This window comes from Lissotriton helveticus, chromosome 2_1 (genome assembly GCF_964261635.1).
Source record: "Lissotriton helveticus chromosome 2_1, aLisHel1.1, whole genome shotgun sequence".
Lineage (NCBI taxonomy): Eukaryota > Metazoa > Chordata > Amphibia > Caudata > Salamandridae > Lissotriton > Lissotriton helveticus.
Genome location: NC_136059.1, coordinates 1648662731 through 1648687111, shown reverse-complemented (window position 1 = coordinate 1648687111; position 24381 = coordinate 1648662731).

The window sequence follows — 24381 nt, the reverse complement described above, 5'->3', positions numbered from 1 at the left end:
GTTGAATTGAAAAAAAATATTTGAAAGGTACGCTCGAGTTTGTGGCACCTCCCTCAGTGCTCAGAGGACAACAGCTTTGCTTTTACACTGCCTTGGGTCTGAAGGTCAGGATGTTTTAGACCATCATCCTGATGTATTGCTGTAGATCTCAATGAATATGAAATGTGCATGCACAAACTTGATGTGCATTATTTACCCAGGGTAAGCAATATTTTGGAATGGTATCATTTTGGTAAAAGGATACAAAGGGAAGGAGAATCAACCGAAAATGATGTCACAGACTTGAGACGTCTGGCCTCTTTCTGCAAGTTTGGTGCTTTAATAGCTGAAAGGATCAGAGACAAGTTTATGTCAGGTTGCAGGACAGAAAAGGTACGTGATGAGCTATGGCTCAAAGATGAACCCCGTCAAGATGAAGTCTTGCTTGTCGTGAAACGAATTGAACACTCTCTAGAATGTGTGAAGGCAACCAAAAAAGGCCTCAGTAAGGAGGTATCTGCTTTGAGTCTAGGGTCTAACCTTACTTCCAAAGATAAATTCCCTCCCAAAGGTGGTGAGACCAAAGTAACTCACAACGAAAAGGAAGCTACCAGAGCCAGAGGAAAGAAAATGCTTTAGGTGGGATAAAGAGGGACATCTAGCCAATGACAAGTCATGTTTGCACATTTTGCAGAAAGAAGGGGCACTTTGCGGCTGCCTGTAGAATGAAAAGACTCAAACAAAGGGTGAGTGAAGTTGAATATGACCTGGGTGAAGATGCCCATAACTTTGAGTGTGGACAAATTGAGAACAAATTGTTTTCCCGGTTGGAGTTGAGGGGCCTTTGGATTTCAACATAGTCGAAGGGGAAAAACTAAAGATTTATTTGACTGCTGGGGTACTTCATAGGGATGTTGGAATATGAGGTTGTTTTACCTCAGGCAAGATCTATGTATCAAAGAAGGTTGACAGTATTTTGAGTTGGTGGCATCAAAGGGACTTTGGTGTTATGTTGGCTCCCCCCCCATCATTCTGAGGGATACGCAACATGTCAAACTTGTAGGACATGATACTTCTTTGCAAGAAAGTTTGAAGGAGGAATATCCTCAAGTTTTTGGTGGAAAACTAGAGTGTTTGAAGGGTTACTGTCACAAGATTAAGCTTTTATCAGGCAATGTTCCCATTTCCAGTAAGGTCTGCAATTTCCTTTCTCAGTAAAAGGAGAGATGCACTGTGAATGGGAGAAGCTTAAATCTCAAGACATTATAGAAGAGGTTGAGGTGACAGCCTGGTTGGCTCCAGTAGTGGCTGCAAGGAAGGCTAATGGCTCTTTGAGGTTATGTGTGGACGGTATACAACCTTTACAACGAAACTTTCACAACAAACTACCATTACAATGCAACTTTTACAACGCAAACTATTACAACGCATTGCTCTGGGGGCGCTCTAGGATAGGGAATAGGTTAATTTACTATCCAATAACCTTCCCTACTATCCACGGGGACTGGAGTTGGAATAGTAAATTAAACTATTCACTATCCAGCACCCCAAAGCGCTATGCGTTGTAATGGTATGCGTTGTAAAAACCGCGTTGTAAAGGTAGGCGTTGTAAAAGTATACGTTGTAACGTCATACATCCTGTGTGGACTTCAGGCAGCTCAACAAGTGTGTATTGGTGGATTAATATCCTCTTTCTAATATTTCTGATCTTCTAACAATGGTGGGTATTGCAACACTTTTCAGCACCATAGATCTGACCACCTCTTACCACCAAATTTTGTTGGATGAGTCGTCGAAAGATCTCACGGCCTTTGATACATCTTTTGGTACTTTTAGATACATTAGGATACATTAGGATGCCTTTTGGCCTGGTGTTGGCTGCCTCAGTCTTTCAGCGAGCTATGGAGAAGGTTCTGCACAGTCTGCCTGGTGTCTATGTATACCAAGATGACATACTTGTTTATAGGTGTGATGAGTTCTAACATGGGTGTAGAGTCAGGCAGATTCTGAACAGGTTAAGTTCACATAATCTCCCATCAAGTTGTAGAAATGTAAGCTAGGTCTCAGCGAAATAGATTACTTAGGGCATTCTATAACTGCTGAGGGTGTGGTATCCAAGGCAGAACTAGTTGATATCATTGGGAATTTAGCCTCTCCATCATTTAAAGAGGAACTCATCCGTTTTCTAGGGATGGCGGAGTACTACAATCAATTTATGAAGGATTTTGCGGAGGTAACCATTAACATGAGGAATTTATTAAAAAAGGGGGTTAAGTTTGAATGGAGTGGGGCTGTGAAAGTGAATTCCGTGAGGTCAAGATCAAACTCTCCCAGGCACCTAAACTTTGCAACTTTGATCCCAGCAAACCTTCTATCATCACCACTGATGCAAGTCTTAAGAGTCTTTGAGCCGCTTTAAATCAAGGTGGTTCTAGTCCAGAGAACACCATTAGGTTTATTTCCAGGAGTCTCAAAGGGGCTGAGTGTAGGTACTCAGTCATTAAGAGGGAGGCCCTTAAGGTCCATTCGGCCATCAAGAAGTTGAAGAAGTTTTTGTGGGGCACTGCCTTCTTGATCAAGACAGATCACAAGCCGTTGTGTGAGGTTTTTACCAGTAAAGGCATTGACTTCATTTCACCCAAGATTTCTAAGTGGGTTGCAAGTCTGCAGGCATATGACTTTTGCGTGAAATACATTCCTGGTTCTAAGAATATGTTGGCTGATACACTTTCTAGGTTGGTTCCTATAACAAGCTTAGAATCCCAGAGGGGAAGTAAGCAGAGTGACCTGGCATTCCATAAATCCACAGATTTTTATGGTCAGATAGAGTAAGAGACTATTTCACTGGAACGATGGCATGCAGCTTGTCATGAGGATGATGTCCTTTAGAAAGTTATGGCACTCATTTCTGCTGGTTGGCGTAAAAAAGAAGGCACATGTTGTAAAGGTTTTTGGTGTGTGAGGGACCAGTTATCCTCTAGTGAGGACATGTTGTTGAGAGGTCATAGGTTAATTCCCCCGGTTATTTTAAGCAAGGAACTAAAAGACCTGGCTCATAAATCACATTTGGGCATATCCAAAACCAAGAAGAGATTACGCTCCACCTATTGGTGGCCTGAGATGGACCTCCAGGTCGAACGTTTGGTGAGACATTGTGTACCATGCTTGCTGAGTGAAAAAAGTATGAAAAATAGGGTGCAGCCCATGGTAGCTAGAACACGCCAAAGTGGTACCCTGGAAGTACATCGCTTTAGACATTTTAGGTCCACCACATTTCATTGTTACACAAGTCAGTCATTATTACAAATGCACAGGTCTGCCAGCCGCAAACTTCCGTGTTCAAACCCCGCCCCACCACCCATCTCATCTCAGTCCTCATCCGCCTCTGAATCATCTTCCTCCCCATCTGATGGTGCATGAAACACTGTTGACGAACAATGGGGTACAGCTTGTCTCTGAGGAGATGGAGGATTTTCTTCTGGGGTGTGGGGTTTTGCATAAGAAGTGTGCCCCCTATCATCCCAAATCCAATAGGACAGTGGGAAGGTTTAATTGTGTCCTTAATGAGACCATCTCATTGGCTAAGAGCAACCGTCTCAACTGGAAGGAGGAGGTTTCAAAGAGGGTCGGTATACAGATTCTTACCTCACACGACTTCAGGAAAATCCCAGTTTTTCCTGTTTTGTGGAAGGCATCCTGATACAATCTTGGAACCCCCATGGGTAAATAAATTCCTCTCTGAAAAATGTGTCGGCTCTGACATAGAAGATTGGAAACAAAGGTAAGATGAGAGGTGTTTGAGTAGCGAAATGCAGTATGATTTGAGGCATGCCATCGAAAACACAAAGGTTGCTGTGGGGGACTTTCTGGTAATTAAAAAACCTGGGTGGTGTGTCACTGGATCCAAGTTTTCTAAACCCTTGAAGGTTTTCAAGATTTCTCACAATGCCATAAAAACTTCTGATCATAGGGTGTGGAATCTTGACAGAGTTGTTGTGTGAAGGGGGAGTGACCAGAGTGTTGATGAGGATGGAGATGGTGGGATTAACCGTGAAATTATCTCTCTGAGATAATTGCACGCGCTCCTCTGAACTTGGATGACTATGTGGTGTAAACCTTCACCTTCTCTTTCATTTTGATTCCATTCACATTTGTTGCCTGACATGAAATCACTTCATGTTTGTTATCTAGTTTTGCTCTGAACCGTTGTACTTTTTGTTTTGTATTAGTAAGGGAGATATGTGGTATTGTGCCTCTGCTTTGCCTTTTCATGACATCAATGACATCCCATGCATAGGTTCCAGAATGCTTGCCAACCTGTGGCTGGCTGTGGAATGTTCTGTGACTCAACCGGTATCTGTGGGCAGAGCCTGTTGGGTGGCTGAGCTGTTCTTCCTGACTTGAACTCAATATACTCCTTTCACAAAACTTCAAGGCCTCCACTCATCTTTATGGAGAAAATCCACTTTTCAACACGTGGCTTAGTTAATCTCAGTGAAGCCCTTACATTGCCTTGTGCCGCCTCGCGTGACACACTGGCAATGGAAGATTTTAGTAAATCTGGACCCATTTACGAGCCCCAGCATCAGCTCAACTTTCTCTGATGTCCGGCAAATCACTTAATCTCCCCATGTGTAAAAAAAATTAATCTGACCTGTTATAATGTAGCTAGTGCTCGTGTGAAAAGTTTTTCATGAGCTCCAGCTATATTATACCAAGTCAAATTCCTGTTTTTACAATAAAACGCCCGATGCTCTTAGCCAAATTGACACTATATAAAACTGCAAGAAAAGCAGGGTGCACTGCAATGGTTGTATACACTCAGAGCCTCACGCTTGCCGCCATCTGTCGTCTGGGAGAGATGAAAGATTGTTAATAAGGTTGAGCCCCCTTAAAATCAATATTTAGTCAAAAAAGCCACTGTTATTGTGAAGCTCTTCGCTGTACACAGGGCCACCAGAGCCACATTGTTAAACATGTACATAGAAGAGAAAGCAAGTGACGTTTATAAATCTTCCCATTGTTTAATGTCTAGGTGGTGTGACAGGGTATTGCGCCTAGTCTTCTGTTGCAGCTCAGGAAGAGTGAAACAAAATACAGCAATTGGTTTCTGGAGTTGTAACATTACAGAGGATGCTGGTTGACACTGCTGGACTTCCTTCCACAGCAGTGAAAAGTGAAGATGAACACTTACGGATGCCTTCATATGCCAAACGAGCAGCCCAGCGACTGAGTAAGCAATGCAGCCTGTATGAGTGGTGTGTGGGCTGCATCACTAGCACCAACCAAAAGATGAAAAGCACACATGAATGTAGACACTGCCTAAAACCAAAAACCCTGTTTTGGTGTCAAACATCGCATATTGCCACAGCAGCACTTGTGCTCATTGTAAGAGGGCAGAATGCCGTCACTCAAAGTGAACTTAGCCAGTGGCTGAAGTGGGCTGTCCCACTGCCCCATGTTGTATGCTGCGGTGGGTGGAAGAAAAAAGTAAATGACACAACGCCAGACGAATGGATGAAGAGGGCTGTTAAAATCAAAAGGTCTTGGCTGATGCCAGATCTAATAAGGAACATAGGGGCATATAAGCAGGCGGCGCTACGACATTATCGTCGATGTTGGGTCCATTTTCGGGTAAAAAGCGGCGATAATTTCATCGCCTTATCAGCAAAGACACGCTATCGTGTGTTTTGCTGATTTAGCGCCAGTGACAACAACGCCCAGCTTTACATCTCTAATGGGATGCGATGGGGCGTTCTTCCCCAAAATAACTGGAGAAATGTCGCTAACCGACATTTCTCCAATTATCAAGCTGCACACAAACAGGCAGAGCGATAAGAAAAGTAGCGCTAACCACGGTTATCGCTACTTTCCTTACGCCTGCTTGAAATCTGATTTAATTCAAAAGAAAATTGGTTCTGTTGGGTACGGACAACACTTATTTTCAACGTTATTATTTGGTTTTTGAGTGGTCTTGTAAACCAAAATACAATACCATCTAAATATACTCACCCTAGATTCCAAGTGCAAGAGTGTCACCTGAGGTCGTGATAAAATCTTCTGTTCTGTAAAAAGAGGAGGGACGTGTCAGTCTCTAATATCACCTACCGATTAGGTGCTATCACAATCCAAAAGTACGCGGTGACACTGGTCACATATGTCAATCACTGAGGGTTTCAGCTAATGCCAACATAACGTGGCAACTAGTATCTCCAAACGATATATTTTGGTGCCGAGGTAATAAAGTTACACCAAAAATGCAGTTACACCTAAAGTCAACGAATGCTTAATGGCTCTGTAGTATACTGCGCGTCGATACATACGTATTGTTTCAATTCTCGGGATGTCTAGGGGAGGGCTCGCTCTATATTACATCATTCGTACATGCGTGGGCGGGACATTTCGCTATGTGTCTCCATGTGTGCTCATGAGGTTACTAAGTGCCGACTCGATCTGCGCTAAAGTTTTCAAGCACGAGATGGCTTGTTGGGCTGAAGTATCAGGACCAACACGAGTGCTTACCGGTTAGCACACATGAGGTCGCTGTGTGCCTACTCGCTCTGCGTTATGCGCGTCTATGTTTGCCCGATTTGGCATAAGATGGCTCGTTGGGCTGAAGTATCAGGACCAACGCGAGTGCTTACTGGCTAGCGCGCAGTGTGCCTACTCGCTCTGTGAAGTGCGCGTCTATGTTCGCATGATTTAGCATAACTATTAAAAGATTCCCAAATCTACTGGCAAGTTGGAGTAACCCTGTCTATATCCAATCCAGCACGGTGGCTTCGTAAAAACTGCTAATGCCCGGCTTGTGATCTCCGACTTGTTTGCTCAAATCAGTCGGCTCCCTGCAAACACGTTGACGCGGGATTTATGCGTCATGACGTTAGGCGTCTCCGCGTATCAAGGAAAATACGCGGTTGCTATGGCAACCCTTCACGGTGTTTGTTAACTATTGAGCTTTGGTACGCCAGGGCTGGGAAGAGTATGGTTACTCTAACACCCCACTGGGATGTCTCAGGCCATATTAATGAAGCTCGCCATGTTGTTTCAAACACATGATGTTTATCGACACACGATTTCGAAAATTATTTTACTACATGACACATTTCAAATTTGTGCCACGTTCTGAATCATACAATTGAATGGGATCAATCACATTGACGAGGTTAAACAGAATACATATTACGTATATTTCTAGTCCATGCTGATTAGAACTGTACACTCAATTAACAACAACGGTAACGTTCTGGCCAACTCTGCCATTGCTTTAACTCTGGCATTGCTGTTGTAATCTAGCTTTCTGTTGGCTGTTAATACCATACCTAACTTCTGTACATGCTTTTCGAGGGGAACAAAGTGTCTACATTGTAATTAAACCAAATATACATAGCTTCATGTTGTTAAATAACAAAAAAAGCTAAGATATCTGTGTTTGTTGTAGGAAAAATGGCAAAATAAAATGCCGCAAAATTGCCGCTAAATTTCCATATTTGTGCCGCTAAATTTCCATTTTTGTGCCGCTAAATTTGCGAATCCATGCCGCTATATCCTGGGGGGTCTGATTATACAGCCATGCAGATTTATCCCATTCGATGTTGCTATTTCAATGACACAATTGTCTAAAAATAAACACTAGATTGGTTACTAAAACAGTTCTAGCTCATTAGAAAAGTATATTCAATTTAGAACAAAATTAGTGTTTTGGTAGATCAAATTTACAATCTTGCATGTTTTTCCTTCGAAAAAACTCTAACTTGTAATGTACATCCCAGAGCATGATTATCTAACACTTGGGTTATAATTGAAAAAATCAAGTATTACAGTAAACCCATTTGCTTAGCAATCTCTTCATGCTCGTTGAGCCCTTGTGATACAGAATCTAACATGTGTATCCATTTACACTCTTTTTTGTTCAGGACCACTGACATTGATCCCCCCCTAGGGTTAGCTGTAATTTTTTCCAATACTCTCCACCTCAAATTTTCTGCAGGGTGGTTGTGCATTGAAAAATGTTCGACTAGGGGAGCCCCTATTGTTTTGCAACGAATGCGACTCATGTGTTGCAGGATCCTTTGTTTAATTTTTTTGTGTGGTCTGCCCAACGTATGGTTTATTGCAAGGACACATAATGATGTAAATTACTTTTGATGTGTTGCAATTAGTCAGAGACGGTAGTTTGTTTGTCTTATTCTCATAAGTGAAGGTCTGACCTTCTAAACTCAGAGGACAGGCTTTACACGTGCCACAGTTAAAATGGCCCACTACTGGTGGTAGGCCTAGTTGGTCTCTCAAATTAGGTTGTTTTCGAGGTGCCAAGTATGCTTGTACAACATTATCTTTAAGATTGCTCCCTCGTTTAAAGGCAAACAAAGGACCTTCTTTCATCCGGAGTTCTGATGCTACTAAATTCCAATGTTTTGGATGATTTTTTAATGTTGTTGCTTCTTGGATTAAATGTGGTAACGCATACGAGATTATCTACCCCATCTTTCTTTTCTTTTTGGGTGAGCAGCTGGTCTCTAGAATAATACCACGCCCTTTTTCTGGCACGTTTTAACAGGCCCAGTGGGTAGCCTCGTTCTCAAAGTCTTTAAGTTAGGATGTCAGTTTCTCTAAAGAAATCAGCTCTCTTTGTGCAATTACGTCTTAATCTAAGGTATTGGCCGAACGGTAGATTATCACGTAAATTGCGTGGATGACAAGAGTCATATTTCAATATCGTGTTTCTCTCCGTCGGCTTTCTGAATAAGTCACAGTAAATGAGTTTGTTCTCCACTTTGAATGTTAAATCTAAGAAGTCGATGGTATTGTTATTATATGACATAGTAAATTGGATGTCACTCCTCTGATTCAACCACAAGAGGAAGTTTTGTAAATGGGATTCGGAGCCTGACCAGATCATGATGACATCATCTATATATCTTTTCCAGACAGCTATGGAATCGATGTACGGATTATCTAGTGAATAGAGATGTTCTTCTTCATAGCTGTCCATATAGATGTTGGCCAGGTTCGGAGCGTATGTTGCTCCCATCGTAACTCCTTTACACTGGAAGTAAAATTGCTGCTGGAATACAAAATAATTTCTCTTCATGGCTATCTCTAGGAGCTCCACCAGGAAGTACGTGGGCACCCAATGCGGTGCAGGGCGTTTTTCAAGTACATCTCTGATCACTTCTATCGCCTTATTCTGTGGTATTGATGTATAGAGCGAACACACATCCAGCGTTACCATCAGTTGCGTGTTACAATCAAATGGCTGGTTTTCTAGTAACTGTATGAAGTGTGTCGTGTCTCTCACGAATGACTTGGTTTGTAAGACCAGAGGTTGCAGGAAGAACTCAATAAATTGATTAGCTGGTTCCAAAACCGATCCGCAACCCGATATGATCGGTCTTCCGGGCGGTTTTTCCAGCCGCTTATGTACCTTTGGTAAGGTGTATATTGTGGGGATACGCGGTTCCTTTTTGATCAAAAGATCCTTCTCCGGGGGACTAAGGAATCCGTGTTTTACACCCTCCTCCACCAATGTTTCTATGAGGATCTTGATGCTGGTGGTCGGGTCTTTCACAATGGGTTGGTAACTGTCTTGTGCTTTCAATTGCTGGTCAATCTCTGACACATAGTTTGTAGTATTCTGCAGCACAATCACACCTCCTTTGTCCGCCGCTTTTACTATAATTGATTGGTTGTTTCGAAGTTCAGTTATGGCAGCTCTCTCTTCTTTGGTCACATTATGTTTTATGTAATGTCTCGCGTTCAATCTGTCCATCACTTCTTGCATAACAATTTGTTCAAATGCCAAAATACGTTGGCTCATGCAGTATGGATTGGGGGTGAATGTTGAAGGTGGTTTGAACGGTGTGGCTGTAGAATTAGGTGTATATGTATTTCTGCCAAAGTAATATTTTAACCTCACTTTTCTGAAAAACTTTTGTAACTCCAATTTTGTTGTAAAGGAGTCTGGTCTACTTGTAGGCACGAATGATAATCCTTTACTTAGGACTTGCCTTTCTGCTGCGGTGACCCTGTGATCAGAGAGATTAATGATGGGGTCTGAAGAGTTCAGGGCGGGTGATACCTGTCCAACTGTCCCAAGTTGGTTTAGGGTCGCCGGCTCTTCGATATTAGATGTTCCTACTGATAGTGGATCATTAAGACCCAATAATGACACCGATACTCCAGTGGTCAATGGCGTATCAGCCATTTCATGTTCTATAAGTTCATTCCTTTCATCTGGTATGTAATCTGTAGTCACTAATTCTTCGATATTTTGTGGTCTCACTGATTCCATAGTGATCGATGGTAAATCACTTCTCACAATTATATCCAAGATTGTCACTGGTTCCTTAGTGGTTGGATCTGGTGCGTCGGAGGCCCTTACCATCGGTACGTTTGTCTCCGAGTCGAGATCTCTCTGTGTCCCTCCGATGGGTAGAATCGTACTCGTGGTGCACCTCTCCTGGGTGTTCCTCCTCAATTCCATCTCCTCTGGGTGCCCCAACCTCGATCGGCTGATCCACCCCAGTTGGCTTGGTGGTAGCCCTGGTCTAAAAAATGTTGTTGTTGCTGGGGGGGTTGAAATTGTTGTTTGCCCGTGGAAGTACCTTCCCCTTCCGATTCTGAACCACTTCCAACTGAGGAGTGTGAGAATGTATAGAAACGTTTTGGTCCTTGTCTGTTATCGTTTGGAGATACTAATTGCCACGTTATGTTGGCATTAGCTGAAACCCTCAGTGAGTGACATATGTTACCAGTGTCACCGCGCACTTTTGGATTGTGATAGCGCCTAATCGGTAGGTGATATTAGAGACTGACACGTCTCTCCTCTTTTTACAGAACAGAAGATTTTATCATGACCTCAGGTGATACTCTTGCACTTGGAATCTAGGGTAAGTAGTCACACCGCCCTTGCAAGTTGTTAAATCACTTAATCCAAATCCCCCTCTGATAAAAGTATTCTTGACTTATTTGTAGACTGTCGTGCACTTAATCGTCTTGATAAAGACCCGCCGCGACCAACAAGTTGGCGCTTGATAGGGTCGAAACGTCGACACTTCCTACAGGCCCCTTAACTCTAGAACTCCAATGAAATAAAAGAAATCAAAAGGGTTCAAGAAGTTTACATCAGTGGATGGCCTTTGCAAAACAAGACCTTTGTAACTGTTATATATTTGTATAGATTGTCGAATTGAATGCATTGATTGTGTATATATTGTCTTTTGTATTATTGTTTTTCGTGCCATGATCACTATTCATTGTCTTCACTTTCTTTTGCACTATATTCAAGATATTGACAGTCTTTGTATAGACAAAATCCCTTTTTTGTAAGAGTGTGATTCATTTAATATAAAGAGAATACAAAGTCACTTGTAGGCTATTTTTTCATTGATTGTAAGAAGCCTCTCTTTTCTCTTTTCTTCCAGAGGGGGTATCAGTTATTAAGTTATTTAGATGGTATTGTATTTTGGTTTACAAGACCACTCAAAAACCAAATAATAACGTTGAAAATAAGTGTTGTCCGTACCCAACAGAACCAATTTTCTTTTGAACTATCATTAACCCAGGTTCTGAGGGACACAGGATCAACCCCGTTCTTGTTTATACATTGAAATCTGATTTAGCCATGTAATCCAATGGGCAGTGGATTACATGGCTAAGAACATCTTGCCCTATCAGCAAGGGTTCGCCGGTCGCAGTGCGATTATCGCTGGATTTTCTGCGATAATCACACCGTTTTCCAGCTAAAGCTTGGGTTCCTATCACATTGGAGAGATGCGTTGCTGACAGCATGCTATCTCTGCACTAGCAACCAGCGTTAACTGGCGATAATTATCCTACCGGTAAGTGTGATTAGCGATAATTATCGTCTGGCCTTGCTGATATGCCCCATATTTTGGTCAGGCCTTATTTCAATGATGAAGCATGGGCTAACAATCTGATGGGAGGCACATTGGTTGTGCACCACATTAAAAATAGTGCCCACTAAGTGTACCCCCAAAGGCACCTTTTGGAAATGAACTTAGGAGTTCCATGGCATCCTGCAGATATACTTTTTTTGAGAGTTGCTTATTCAATCAACCTTTATTTAGAGAACTATAACCCAAAATTATTAACTTCATTTTTACCCATACTGCCTTGAATTCCACCAAGCTAACAATCACAGATACAAAGCCTACATTTATAGTGTCTTTAGTTAGCCTCGCTTTGTGAACTATAGGAAAAGGATGTTAATGAAGCATGACTGAAAATCATAACTTCAAAGGATTGTAAGATGCACACCACATGTAATCCACTTTAAATGGTAGTTCAAATCTTTCAACTGTAAGTGCGTGCTCGCCTGTGTCGCACTCCGCCCGGTTGCGCTATTACGGTATGACCAAACAAAAGGGAATCATATGCTGGTTCCCATACAGGCTGCACAGCTACATGGCTGAATGAATCCAATCGATCAAATACTTGATACTCATGCTTAATTTCATCCATTTTATACTCTATTTACTTTTCACCATTTTCCTTGTTCTTCAATTCATTTTATTCATCCACAAGTGATGCTTAGGTATTCACAAAATATAGGAAAAGTGGTTGCCTCATGTCACTTCTTTATTTAAATTGCCCAATGCATTTCAATAGAATTCTCTTCCTCCAGGGCATCTAAAAAGCAAACATGCTCAAATAGTTTGTGTTATAACCATATTATTTATCATCACACGTGTACTCAGATCACCATTACTTCAGTTAGTTTTACCGTAAAACATCATCTATTTCATAATAAGTATGCTAAGTTATATTGTCTGAGATCTGGCAAAACCCAACTTAGCCCAAAGAGTATTAACATTCTAAATAACAGGGGAAACCCGGTAAACACAAAGGCATCTGGGTAAGGATAACAAATTATACAAAAGTGATGCCACGGTTTTTCATTAAAAAGAACGTTAATTATGAAGACAAAAACATTCAATTATTTGTCTAATCACAACCTCAATTGTATGATAAATCTCTTTATTCTATTTATCGTTCATCAAATGGCCATTACCATTACACACAAAAATTAAACACAAAAACTGAAAAACAGAAAAGCAAAACAAAAAATTGTTTAAGGGCAAAACATTCAATTGAACAATTATTTTGAAATTCTTTTTAGAGGTCCTTATTCATTTTACACATTCTTTTTACAGATCAAACAAACCCAACAATATTTTGAAAGGCCGAAACGCGTCGACAGTTCTTGATTTCGACACCATTATTAATTTGGAGATTGTGTGGATTCATTTGCCAGGAGCATTATTTGTTTTTGGAGCCATAAAATCTATTTTGCTGTTTTGTGCTCCCAGTTGTTGCTGGTGTTTGAAAAAGGAAATCAGGCTCAAAAAAGACATTGCCATTTGTTTCCTTGAAAATAATATCATTGGGCTTCTCACATAACCCTTTGAGTAAGGGTCTTCAACAATCGGATAATTGGACTACTTGTCATATCATTCCTTACAAGACGAAATATTGTTGGGTTTGTTTGATCTGTAAAAAGAATGTGTAAAATGAATAAGGACCTCTAAAAAGAATTTCAAAATAATTGTTCAATTGAATGTTTTGTCTTTAAACAATTTTTTGTTTTGCTTTTCTGTTTTTCAGTTTTTGTGTTTAATTTTTGTGTGTAATGGTAATGGCCATTTGATGAACGATAAATAGAATAAAGAGTATTAACAGCATAATCATAGGACTCAACAGGGGGAAAAAAACACAATTTATCCCGTCAACTCAGGACCCCATCTAAGTTGCAGAAGGTTCCAAAATGACCTCTTCTTGTTACTTCCCGATCTGGCCAGATCCAATTTGAAGACTGCCAAAACTGAAGACTGCTAGTCCAGAAAGGTGGGGGGGCTTGATTCCATCCATTTTATACAAATGTGCCTCCTGGCTAGGAGGATAGCATAGAAAAGCAGCGCTCCAGCGGGGCCAGTAACTTTTTGTTGCAGAGGTAGGGGTAGACCTATATTGATAGGACAGCCCAGAGTGCTTGTCAGAAAATCACGGACCCGTCCCCAGAAAGTAGCCAAAGAGGGATATTCCTTAAACATGCGGATATCCGAGGCAGAAACCTGCCCACATTTTTTTTTTTAAACGGTGGCCCTTTGGTGATTTTCATCAATTTATGAGGAGTGAAGTAGTACCTATGGGTGGTAAACAGGTGGTTTCTTTTTAACCAAGCTGGTTCCACATCTTCATATAAAGTTTTGTAAGATTTCTGCCATAGATTAACACAGTCTTGTGTGGGTAAAGGGCCACCCCACAGTTCCTCGGCTAGCTTGAATTCGCCATCTACTTCTTCCAACAGGGTTTGGTACCAAAAAGAGACTTCTTTCTTCCCTGGAGGCTTGGTCACAAGCTGGTGTTCTAAAGAAACTACCACAACCCACAGTGCTTTTACAGTTTAATTGTGGGAGGGATTGAACCCAGCTTGCCAGTTGATAATATTTAAATATTTAAATCGGGAGAGACCTCCCCCAACCCTGTCCTCAAGATGTTCCCAAGGAACAAGGGTCCAGGGAGGAGGTCTCCCCAAACCACCAACCCAGTACCACCAACCCAGAATCTCTCAAATGTGTTACCACCCTGTCCTTTAAGCACTCTGGAGTTCCGGGGGAATCCCAGAGGGGGGCCAAGCTGAAAAAATACCCGAGTGCCACTGCACCTCTCAATTTGGCCCAAGTTTTAGCCACCCCCTGGAGAACCTTCAGCTTGACTTTTTTTTAAACTTCGGGTCCCCGAATTTAAACAAAAAGCCCTCTTCTGACAGTTTGGCACCCCTAAGCATAGACAATAACATCCATCCAGCACCTGTATTCATGGGCATTCTTAGTAACATACATGAATGTAAGAGTTGGAAAGCCCAGGCATACAACTAGAGGTCTGATAGGGCCAGGCCTCGCTTTTCTCTTCTCCGCCTCAGCTTTTTTCCATGCAATCCTAGGTGATTTGGATTCCCAGACAAATGAATTAATTTCACTCTGCAACTTATCAATCGTGGATTTTTCAAAATAAAGGGGAATACAGTTAAAAAGAAATGTAATCTTTGGGAGTATCGACCTCTTGATCAAATTGGTTCTTCCCAAGATTGATAACGTTTGTAGGGCCCAAGATCTCATTAGCCTCTTACAATCCCTTACCACTATGGCTACGTTGGTGTCAGCAATCTTTGTAATATCCTGAACAACATGGACTCCCAAATACCTCATTTTGGAGCTAGGCTGGTGGTGATGTTGTGTCTCTGCCTGATTCCAGGTCATAATTTCTGTCTTTGCAGCATTAATCTCGTATCCGGAGACCGAACCAAACTCCTGGGCTAAACTGATGACTGCTGGAAAGGCTGACTGTAGATCAGAGGTAAAAACTAAAATATCATCAGCATACAGGGCTACCTTCTGCTCCCACTCCCCATACTTAAAAGGCTGGATATTAGGGTCATCCCTAAGCCGTTGGGCAAACGGCTTGATGTAAAGATCAAAAAGAAGAGGGGAGAGTGGGCAGCCCTGTCTAGTCCCTCTTGTGATCCTAAAAGAGTCTGTAATATTCCCATTAACCAGTAGTCTAGCTGTGGGGTTCTGATAGATCAACTGGACCATATGGCAAAATCTTTCCCCCAAGTTGAACTTCCTCAAGACCTCTGACAGATAGATCCAATTCACTCTGTCGAAGGTCTTGATAGCGTCCAAAGTCATGGCTGCTAATGGAAGGGAATATGTAGAAGCGAGATCAATGGCACTAATGAGATTGTAGGTGAGGTCAGAAAGCTGCTAGTTCCTAATGATGGAGCGAGATAGAAAACAAAATTTTGTTTAAACTCGTGAAGTCACATTTCCATAACATGAATAATAATATTAATGATTTGTGATATGTCTTGCTAATACAACTTAGATTAAACTATACACGTGGGGGGACTAACATGTGTGCTCATAAACGTGCATAATTGTTGCATCTTTTTGTTCGTGCAAAATAATAAAATAATTTATTGTTTTCGTTTTTGTCATTACTAACTGCTGCAAACATAAAAGAAGCATGTGCTTGTTTTGCTTTTTCTTGTCTGTGTGATGTCATTTCTACTATTCTAGGTGCACATAAGTCTCATGGATTATTGAAGACTGGTAGATATAAACGCTGCTTTATTTGTTTGCATTGGCTAGGTAACATTTGATTAATCGGGTGGGTTAATTAATTAGTAAATCTTGGGGTGGATACAGAATCTACATTATTTCTTACATTAATACTTTTCTTGTGTTTGTTTTATACTAGAAAGCATAAGTTGCCTGCTTTTGGGCCTAAGTTTGCTCGAGCTACAAAAAGCTGAATTTTACTTCTGCAAAAGTCACGAGACGCCCATTCTGAAATAAAATGTTCGTCAAAAGCTGCGTTCACAAAGCAAAAACTGACGTGCTATCATCATTCTGTCGGACATGGCCAAGGTCGAAAAAGAACATTTTGTCAGCCCTTAACTTGGCATCCGCGGAAGTCAATTGGAAGCAATGAGAACATTAAAATACATTTGTTGCAAACCTAGGAAGCTCCTGGTTGCATTCAGAAAAGACAATGGTCCTTAAGAAAAGTGACCTAATGGAACTTTTGAAATGTGGGTGACTTGTCACTTGTCACTCTCAACCAATGGGACGTCGAAGATTTCTGAAAACTTTCCTTTGTGTAGTTTAGTTAGCGTAGAAAGGTATAAAAAGTCATGCCCCTAGGGATGGGCTGGCTGCTGCTTTCTGACTTTCCGATGAGGGTGAAGTGCTGTCGGACATTGCGTGGAGCACGTAAGAATCCTCAAAGAACTTTTCTTTAATTTCTATCTATTTAGCTCAGTTAGGGACTTAGGTTTTAGAAATGCTAAACTTTAAATATTCACTTTGTTTTTGATTCACTTGCTTAAATTGTATTTTTCTCATATTTCTTTACAATCATGCTTGCTTCAATGCTAATAAATAACTTTTATGAAACTATCAATTAAAATACCATAATTTAGTAAATAAAATCTTACTTTTGACAAACAAGCTGGTCTTGGTTATTCAGAAGTGTAGGTTACTATTAGCTAGATCACGTCGCCAATGGTGGTCGTTTAAATGGTTAGAATTTATTCTAATGACAATATTCTTTCCGCAGATGTATAAAATTGTATATAGTTTGTAGATAATGTGTATATAGATTTAATCTGATCACCTGATTCAGTAGGCCCAAAATATGTCAGGTTAATAAATGGGTCCATAATTTAGTATATAATTTTGTTTATAGGTTATGAAATTAGGTAGCGTTGTTTATGATATATTTTCTATAGGCCGCTGGATCAATTCTCTGGTAGCAGAAATTGATGGTTGCTAAGAGTAACCAAGGTAATATGTTGGTTGCTAAGGGTTACTAAAGTGTTATGGTATGGAAATAGGATCGATGTTTTAACACATGTCGAGTTCGTTTTTCGTGCTATCTGTAAGCTATACCGGTATAGATTGTGTGGCGAGAAATTAGTCACGCAAGCCATCTGTTCTGTTTGTAGTGATATCGCCGAGTATCACAAGAGGTATCGCCGTGTACCATAGTGTTGTCGCCGAGCAGCACAGTTTTAGGGCTAGGTGTGAATCTTGTATAGTGAGGGTTTTCTAAGAAATTAGAGCAGCATGAGAATAGGGACAAAGCGCCTTCCATAAAACTCACTGTGATAAGAGTATTAGTTATATCCGAGCTTGAGTGAAGGGTAAAGTAGTGTCGGTGCATGATTATCTATAAACAGGTTAGAGTCCTGTACGGGTACATGTTTCATATCTATAAACAGGTGAGAGCCCTGTACGGATAACGTCGTTATTTTGCTAACGGTGCATGATTTCTATAAACAGGTGAGAGTCCTGTACGGATTTCATGTGTGTTCGAAATTAGGGAATTTTCAGTGTGAAAGTGCGAGTTTGATTTGTATTTTATGTTCAAGTGGAACTCTTAGAACTGTCACTTCGCGGTGCGTTCAGAGCAAAGCGCGTTCATAATTATACGTGTTAGAAGGGTGGGGTAAGGGTTACTCTACTGACAATTGGATATTATCCTTAGTGTGAATAGCGCCGTCTATTCCGAAGTGTGGATACTTGAATGTATGTAAACTATCCTAAATAGTGAAACGAACAGATGATGTCCTTATAGTCATTGTTAAGAATTAATATACACTGAAAAGTGTTCTTAAAATGGCGCTGTGAAAAGATTTTGTGAAGGAGGGGTAAGCGCCAGGAGTGAGAAACGAGAAACCGCAGCTGCTGTGTACGTCACAGAGCCGCGCTGGGATTGGGTGACCTACGTCACAAACTATATTCTGATTGGCTCTTGAGTCTATGACGACCTGTAAGCTGATTGGTCCTTCAGAAAAACTCCATTTTTATTGGTTGAGCAGAAAAGTGACGTAGCTCAACTGTCATTGGCTTGTTGGTGTGTTTCGCGCACGGATTGGTTGTTTTGCGGAACATCCCGGAAATAATTTACGAACGATTTTGTGAATTAGATTTAACTCTTAAAAATGAGTTATCATTTTAAACATGTTGAGAAAAAGCCAACATTATTTCAGAAGTTTAAGAATTTATTTTCGCCTGACAAGAAAATCGAAACGCGAGGTGGAAAATTACTTCATAAGTATAAAACACCTGCAGCGTACATGGAAGGTGAATATGGATATCATACTGTCTTATGGTTCGATAGTTGGAAAAGATATACTAAGAACGACGGTGTTTTAACTTGGCCTGATGATGGTTCATTTAATGTAAAAGTCTTGAGAAATTTACGAGAGAAAATGAATGCTCTTGTTCCAAAACCGAGACCAACTCAATTTGAAGCTTTAGTTGAGTGGGAAGACGAGATATATCAGTTACAAAGAGAAGCTAGTGGAATTAAAAGACCTTCTAAAAATCCACCTTGGAGAAGAGAAACTCATGAAGATAGATTGCGAATGTGGAGACAGGGAAACATGAGTGAAGGATTGTATTTAATACAAGAAATGGTAATGGGTACTCCTACAGGGAAATCTATGGAAAGTGAATCTGAGGATGCAGTTATGGAAGAAATATATACAACAGCTAGAAAGAATCAGCCCTTGAGACCTCCTAGATCATGGTCTACTCCGGTGGTTTCTACTGAAACTTCACCGAGTGCACCTCCAATTAATGAAGCTCCTAAACTTTATCCAAATAATTGTGAAATCATTGAAACTCCTAGAAGACCAGAATTTGATAATGCTCGAAATGAAGGTAGACATTTTACAATGGCTCCAAGGGCAAGAGAAGCTCCAAAAGATTATACAAGAGAGGCAAGAAATGTTGAAGAAGTTGATTATAATGAATATTTAAGATCTAAAGAAGAATTAATAAAAAGAATGACAAAAGGCATGGAAGCGGTGACAGTTCCAGTAACGATTGGTCCTGTTCAGCCTGTATTTGACCAAAAAGAAACAAACAAGACAGGATTAACTATTCCTTTAAATGCAGAAATTCAAAAGGTTACTGAAAAATTTTATTCAGACTTATCTGAATTAAACTCTTCTAAATCGAGAATGCCTGATTTAACCTTTAATGAGGATTTATCTCCAAAAACACCAATGGGTGCTATATCAGATATAGGGAGTCCTGAAGTCAGGGTAACCACACCAAAACTTGATGTGGCCAAATTAAAAGCGAATATCGAAGAATTAATAATCGGAACAATCGGTCCAGATAGTTTAAATTACTATCGAGATGATGAACTACTGTTCATTTGCAAAAGCATTCAATGGAAAACAAAAAATAAATATGATCAACTAGAGGATCTAGCAGCAGAACTTGAAATCGATGTGAGTAAACAAAAGAATTTTGCGAAACATTACAGATTAGACTTTTCAGAAAGTGACATTGAGAGTTTGAACTCAATGGGAAGAATAGTACATATAAAAGATTTGATTGTTTATATCAAAAAGCTAGGAGAACTGAATAAGTGGAGAGTGAAATGGACGAAAAAGAAGGAAGATGAAAGATTGGAAAAATTGTCAAAACAATTTCCAATGAGAGAAATTGCAGGTGGAGGAGATGTTCATGTCCCTTGGTCGAGACAGGACATTCTGTTGTTTACAAATGACTTTCCAAAATTGAGGGAAAAACCAGTTGAGTGGTACAGACAAGTAGATAGATTTATCAAAGTGTCAAAAGTTCTGTGGATTGATTTAGATGGATTTTTTGACATTGTCGTTCCATCAGATCTTTGGACAGAATGCAAAATATCGATTAGTTGGCCAAAAACAGAACCTGAGCGAATCAAAGAAACAGGTGCTCCAAATCCACTTGTAATGGATTTTTATGAAAAGGTAATTGTTTGGATGAAAAACAAAATTCCACCCAAAGAAGTCGATTGGGTTAAAATAGAAAGGACAGAACAGGAAACAAAAGAATCAGTTCATTCTTTTTATGAAAGACTACTGTTAATCTTTAAACAATACAGTGGTTATGAAAAACTAGATGAAAAGGACATGAGCCATTTTGTCTATAGATTTGTTTATGGACTAAAACCTGAAATTGGAGAAATGATCAGAAATAGCATTGTAGGATGGCAATCACTATCTGTAGATGATATTCTAAGAAAGGCTAAGTATTGCAGTGATGAAATAGAAGTAAAACAGAAGAAGCTGAAGGAGAAAGCCATGTGGGCTCAGGTAAAAGTGGCTGAGCAACAGATTGCCAGCATGGGTAATAAGAACACTAATTTTGTTCAAACTGGAAATACAAACCAGATACAAGGAAAGTTTAAAAGTAATAATTTCCCAAAGAAATTTAGCCCAAAGATTGAGGAGTTGAAACAAAGATTACCTTGTTTTAATTGTGGCGAAATTGGACATTGGAGAGACGAGTGTCCTCATCCTCCTAAAAACTTAAAGAATCCCTTATTGAATCCACAGATGCAGAATGGTGTTGACCTGCAGCGACAGCTACAGATGCAACAGGGGTTAAACGAATTAAATATTCAGCGACAGTTACAGCAACAACAACAGCAACAGGTGAATAATCGTCAAGACCAATTGCCACAACCACCTTTTCCGAATTGTGGGGGAGTTCAAAAATATAATCCAAACGTGGGATTTCAGGGAAGTGAACAGGTAATAAAACCACAAAAAGAGCAAAAGCAGCAAAGAGTTCAAATGCAAAATGCTTCACAACAGTTTTTATTAGCAGAAAGTCAAGACAGCGATTCTGATGATTATTGCTGAAGGTGCCCGAGAGAGGAGGAAGAGTGTGTTGTTGGAGTCACTCTTGAGGTTGACCAGTCTGGTCCTTTTGTAAACGGGAAAGTTAATGATGTAGACATCACTTTTCTAGTGGACACTGGTGCTACCCGTTCTACTGTTAGATCAGTGGAAATTGAAAACCTACCTCTCTCTGGGGATACCATCCAAGTTGTCGGAGTAAGTAATCAGCAAATTAAAACTGACTTAACTGATCCAGTACCAGTTGAAATTGGAAATTACAGAGACAAACACAGATTTGTGGTTTGTAATAGTAGTCCAGTGAATCTATTGGGCAAAGACATCCTATGTAAAATGAATTGTAGAATATATTGTTCTCCTGATGGAGTTGAGTTACAAACAATGGAGGAAGATGGTTTATACAGAATGACAATGATGATGATAGAAGCAGAAGAAACAAAATTGTTTCCTGCATTTGAAGAAAAAGATTTACCTGAAGAGCTCAAGGAAACAGTGAAATCTAATATATGGGATTTTACTGGAAATGAGATGGGTCTGATGAAAAACGTAGATCCAGTAAAAATTACATTGAAACAGGGAATAGAATTTCCAAACATTCCACAATATAAAATGAAAACAGAAACAATTGAAGGTATTACACCAATAATTGAAAAATTAATCAAGCAAGGTGTATTAAAAGAAATGGAGAGTAGTCCTTGTAATTCACCAATTATGGGAGTTAAAAAGTCAAATGGAACGTTTAGAATCGTACAAGATTTGAGAAAGGTTAATCAAATTGTCGTTCCATGTTGTCCTGTGGTTCCAAATCCAGCAGTAATTCTATTCCAGATTCCACATGATGCCGAATGGTATACAGTCATTGATCTTTGCAATGCATTCTTTACTGTTGCCTTACATCCAGACAGTTATGAAATCTTTGCTTTCAGATTCCAAGGTAAGACCCTCGGATGGTCAAGAATCCCTCAGGGCTATACAGAAAGTCCTTCAATCTTTAATGAACTGTTAAAAAGATCATTGGAAGACCTAGACTTACCTGGTAGGTCAACGTTAGTGCAGTAAATTGATGATCTGTTAATAGCTGCAAAGACAAGAGAAAATTGTGTGACAGACACAATAATTCTGTTAAATCGCCTTGCAGAAGAAGGACATAAAGTGTCCCCAGCAAAACTACAGTTTTGCAAACAAGAAGTAAAATATCTTGGTCACAGAATTGCAAAGGGAAAAAGACAAGTAACAATAGAGAGAATAAAAATGATTCAAGCAATGTTACCACCAAGAACACAAAGACAGGTCAGAATGTTCTTGGGAATGGTTGGTTATTGTCGACAATGGATAAGTGGATTTTCAGTAATTGCAAAACCACTACAAAGACTGACAAAGTCAGATGTAAAAGATCCAATTATTCTCAATGATGCTGAGATGGATTCTTTTGAGAACCTGAAAAAGAGCTTATGCCAAGCTCCTGCTTTAGGTATGCCAAATTATGAGAAAGATTTTGAACTGTATTGTAGTGAGAGAGAAGGATGTGCATTATCTGTGTTGATTCAGAGACACGGAAATTTAAAGAAACCTATTGCATACTTCTCTGCAGTTCTTGATCCAATTGCAAAAGCATTACCAGGTTGCTTAAAAGCAGTTGCAGCTACAAGTATTAGTCTCGAACAAAGTGAGGGGATCATTATGGGATTTCCTGTGAAAGTTTTTGTGCCTCATTCAGTGGAAATATTACTGACAAGAGGTAAGACTCAGCACTTAACAAGTAGCAGATTGACAAAATATGAGAAAATCATACTAGGAGCAGATAACGTTTCGATTTCAAGATGTTTAAATCTGAATCCTTCTACATTACTGCCTGATTCTGAAATTGTTGATGACATTGAAACAGAACATGAATGTTTAGATGTCATGGAATTCTGCACTAAACCAAGAAAAGACATCAAAGACAGACCTTTGTCTGAATCGGATTTTGTCTACTTTGTAGATGGCTCATGCTTAAGATCCGAAGGAGGTGTCTTAAAAGCTTCATATTCAGTTTGTACAGTCAAAGATGTCGAAGAAGCATCATGTCTTGAAGGAGTTCGTTCAGCACAAGTGGCTGAATTAATTGCTTTAATTCGTGCATGTGAAATATCAAAAGATATAAGAGTTACCATCATTACTGATAGTCAGTATGGGTATGGAGTTGTGCATGATTATGGACAACTCTGGTCACAGAGAGGATACATGACATCAGCAGGATCACCAATTAAAAATGCAGTTTTCATTAGGAGATTAATTGAAGCAATACAATTGCCAAAAGAAATCGCCATTGTTAAGTGTGCAGCGCACACTAGAGGAATTGATTATATTTCCAAGGGCAATGCCTTCGCAGATGAAACAGCTAAATACTGCGCAAGGAAAAATTATTCTTACAATCGGGAGAGGAGTAAAGAAACTGATTCAAATTCATTAATGCTAACAACAGTTGTAGAAACATGGCATGAGATTAGAGATTTACAAAATGAAGCAGATGATGAAGAAAAAGACTTGTGGTTAAGATCAGATTGTAGACCACGAGAAGAAGATGGAGTGTGGGTTTACAAAGATGGCAGAGTAGTCTTACCAAATTGCTTGATTGCTGACATGGCCAGATTATATCATGGTCCAGCACATCTGGGAAGAGATTCTATGGTTAGACTTTTCAGAGAAACATGGTTCAATACTAAGTTCAGAACTATTGCAGAATCTTTTTGTCAAAGGTGTTTGTCATGCCAACAAATGAATCCAAACAGAAAATCAGTGGTGGGGACAGGAATAATTGGTCGAGAGGGTGGTCCCTTTACCAGATTACAAATGGATTTCATTGAAATGCCCTTACATAATTGTTTGAAATATGTGCTTGTAATTGTTTGCTTATTTTCAAGATGGGTAGAGGCTTTTCCTACACGACATTGTGATTCAATTACAGTAGCAAAACTAATGCTCAGAGAAATCATCCCAAGGTACGGTTTTCCAGTCACTATTGAGAGTGATGGAGGAAGCCATTTTGATAACAAACTGATGAAGTTAATTTGCGAAGCTTTGAGCATTGAGCAGAAAATACACTGTGCATACAGACCAGAGGCATCAGGAGTGGTTGAACAAATTAATGGAACAATTAAAAACAGAATTGGAAAAATGTGTCT